The following is a 3,983-nucleotide window of genomic DNA, read 5'->3' on the forward strand; positions in this document are numbered from 1 at the left end:
AGCCCCAGGCCTGTCCCCCTGTCAGGAAGAAACCAGCACAGGCCCTGGGCCCAAGCCTGCAGTAGGCAGCCCACCCTGGCCCCTGCATAAATCTTGGGGCACATGCCCCCAGGCCTCCCCAAGGAATGTGCACAGAGGGAAGAGCCACCTCCTCCCCTGCCCCCGAATTAGTACCCCACCGCTCTGTCCAACCCTGCCCAGGCAGATCCTGCCCCATTCCCTCCCTCACCATGGAGGCCTCGATCTGCCAAGGCTTACAAGCCAGACGCTGCTCTCCAAGCTGCCGGGCTGCATTCCGGGCAATGTGCAGGCTATGTCTGCGCACATGCATGTGACATTTAGTGGTGACATTACCGGCCATATCAGCCACATCGGGGCAGCAGCAGTTGCCTGCTTTCACATGGGAGGGGCGAGGTAACTCTAGGGTCTACCACCCCTGATGAGCTTCAAGTGTAGACGCACTCCCAGATCCGCCAGGAGCACACTACAGAGTCAAACAGGCCTTCCCAAATGAAGTAGAAGCAAACTCATGTGAACCCAAGTCATCAGCCGCTAACCCAGCCGTTCTGTAGAACGAATGCAAGGTAAAGCCACTTGCACTCCACTGCCCTCCCATAGTCTCCGCACCTCAGGTTGCCTGGGATGTTCTCCCCTGGTGAATGCAGCAGCTCACTGTTACACCCATGGGACACCTCCAAGCCACACAGGACTGTTTGCAGCAGCAGTGAGGGTGCAACAGCACCAATGCCATTTCACAGGGTGGCCAGCCACTCTCCTGCCGAGTTGGCCAACTCAAGAGGGGGAGCTTGAGTGAAGATACCATGAGCTGACTCTGCTGTGAAGACATGCCCTCAAGAGCCAAACTAGTTCCAGGGAAGTCCCAGCAAAGTTGCCACTGATGAATGGGCTGAGGACCTGGCCCTCAAGATATTACAAACACTGAGGTGCATTAAGCTTTAGTCTTAAAATGCAGAAGAACACAGAAACGACGTCGAGGGGCTGGAAAACTGACTGAAATACGATTCTGTGCATGCCGCCTGTGCTCCGCGCAGTACTCTCCTCATTCTCTTGTTCTTACTGGGGGAATGTGCAAAAGACAGGAGCTCCGCTGCTCAGCTCCTCCTGTTGCTTGCTATGACCCGCCTGATATAACATGACACTGAATCCTGTTTTCATGCAAACAGCCTCCCTGAAATGGAGTGAGAGCAAAAAAACCACAAGAAAGGGAGTACCCAAACAACTCCAAAGGACTAGGCCTGCTGTTGTTATGCTAATGGTAATGTCACTGCCCTACTGTGCAGCAGCTGTAACAATGCACCTGCAAGCAGTTCTACAAGCCTTGAAGGTAAAGCAGACATACCACCTACCTACTGCATTGCTAGGAAATACTACAGCACTGACCAGGTGAGATGCAACATCAATCACTGCCCTAGCAAAGATCTTATTAACCACTGGTCCCTGATGACCACAAACTTAAGTGTGAACAACTATACTGGGAAACTACTTCATTTACATAATAACAAGTTATGTTGGTTTCAAAGATAGTCCATGGTTCCCTTGGCAGTGTGTGTGCATTTGCAATCAAGTTTGGTGAGGTTTTCTAACATGCTTCTGTGCCCCGCTACTGTGGTACTGCAGGTACATCACATGTAGGGTGGCACCAAATTGGTGCAAGTGCAGATGAGCAGTGGCAGCAGCAGCCAGGTCAGCAGCTCTGGCTCACCTCAGACTGAGCTCATGATTTCGTCCCCTGTCCCAAAAAGGTCACCGACCCCTGCTCTAAACAAGCTGCTGATCTGCACTCACAGCCCCCACCTCACTGACTGTCAGATGCATCTAAACACAAATACTACTCTCCAGCCGCGGCTTCCTCGGAAATTCTACTCGGAGAAAGGAAAAATGGCTGGTTTGTCAGCGCGAGCCACGGCTTGGCTCCTTAGCCTGGTCTGCCTAGAGGATCTGGGCTCTTTCCAGCCATCGGTTTAAAGAAGAGATTAATTCCATCACTGCAAACTGTGGCTCTATTATTGTGCCTCAGGGCTGCAGCAGGACCGTGACCACAGCAGGCAACTAGGATCAGGTGAAGGAGGGACCAGTCCCCAAAGCAGTCAGGACCTAAGTTGCTTCCCTGGCTCTGCTCTGGAGACCTGACCTCAGAAGGGCACAGTGAGGATTAATCTGGCCACGGGGAACAACGCCAACATCTTCGAAAGCAAATGAAGGGGGTTATAAAAACTAATTAGCTGCCCCTGGTGACTACTGTCCTACCAGCCCTACTGAAACAAGTCCGCTATGCAGCCATGCCAGGATAGACAGGCTCAAATGGGCTTTGTGCTCAGCACTGGAAGGTGAAACTTGGAATCCGGAAGGTCTCTGAAACATTTTGCATCATTCCTGGGCACAGTTTCATCTAATTGAGGGGAAGAAAAAAAAAATCACCTAATACTGAGTTCTGGGGCTCCCCCATGTTTGATATGGGCCCCAGCTGTAGCTATAGACCTATTGTCATGAGGAAATAAAGCGCGTGGCCATTTGTTCCCCACTTCCCAGTCAAACCTATTTTTCCATGAAGTGATGAGTTTTACAGTGAGAACACCCTTGAAACAGAACCCATTTTCAAGCAATACACACATCCACAGATTTCACAGACTTCATAGACATTAGAGCTGGAACGGACCTTGCAAGATTCATAGGTGTTAGGGTCGGAAGGGACCTCAATAGATCATCGAGTCCGACCCCCTGCATAGGCAGGGAAGAGTGCTGGGTCTAGATGACCCCAGCTAGATGCCCATCTAACCTTCTCTTGAAGACCCCCAGGGTAGGGGAGAGCACCACCTCCCTTGGGAGCCCGTTCCAGACCCTGGCCACTCGAACTGTGAAGAAGTTCTTCCTAATGTCCAATCTAAATCTGCTCTCTGCTAGCTTGTGGCCGTTATTTCTTGTAACCCCCGGGGGCGCCTTGGTGAATAAATACTCACCAATTCCCTTCTGTGCCCCCGTGATGAACTTATAGGCAGCCACGAGGTCGCCTCTCAACCTTCTCTTGCGGAGGCTGAATAGATCTAGTTTCTCTAGTCTCTCCTCATAGGGCTTGGTCTGCAGGCCCTTAACCATATGAGTGGCCCTTCTCTGGACCCTCTCCAGGTTATCCGCATCCCTCTTGAATTGCGGTGCCCAGAATTGCATGCAGTACTCCAACTGCGGTCTGACCAGTGCCCGATAGAGGGGAAGTATCACCTCCTTGGATCTATTTGTCATGCATCTGCTGATGCACGATAAAGTGCCATTGGCTTTTCTGATGGCTTCGTCACACTGCCGACTCATGTTCATCTTGGAGTCCACTAGGACTCCAACATCCCTTTCCACTTCCGTGCCACCCAGCAGGTCATTCCCTAGGCTGTAGGTGTGCTGGACATTTTTCCTCCCTAGGTGCAGCACTTTGCATTTCTCCTTGTTGAACTGCATTCTGTTGTTTTCTGCCCACTTGTCCAACCTGTCCAGATCTGCTTGCAGCTGTTCCCTGCCCTCCGGCATGTCCACTTCTCCCCATAGCTCATGTGCAAACTTGGACAGAGTACATTTCACTCCCTCGTCCAAGTCACTGATGAAGACATTAAAGAGTATCAGTCCAAGGACCGATCCCTTTCCACTTCCGTGCCACGCAGCAGGTCATTCCCTAGGCTGTAGGTGTGCTGGACATTTTTCCTCCCTAGGTGCAGCACTTTCCATTTCTCCTTGTTTCGTTTCGTAACCTGGTCATAAAAAGAAACTAGATTGGTCAGGCACGATCTGCCTGCCACGAACCTGTGCTGGTTTCCCCTCATCATAATTTGTCCTGCCAGGCTCTCACAAATGTGAGCCTTGATAATTTTTTCAAAGACTTTGCCAAGGATGGAGGTGAGACTGACTGGCCTATAGTTGCCCGGGTCCTCCTTCCTCCCCTTTTTGAAAATGGGGACCACGTTGGCCCTTTTCCAGTCCTC

This window comes from Alligator sinensis, unplaced genomic scaffold (genome assembly GCF_000455745.1).
Source record: "Alligator sinensis unplaced genomic scaffold, ASM45574v1 scaffold210_2, whole genome shotgun sequence".
Classification (NCBI taxonomy): domain Eukaryota; kingdom Metazoa; phylum Chordata; order Crocodylia; family Alligatoridae; genus Alligator; species Alligator sinensis.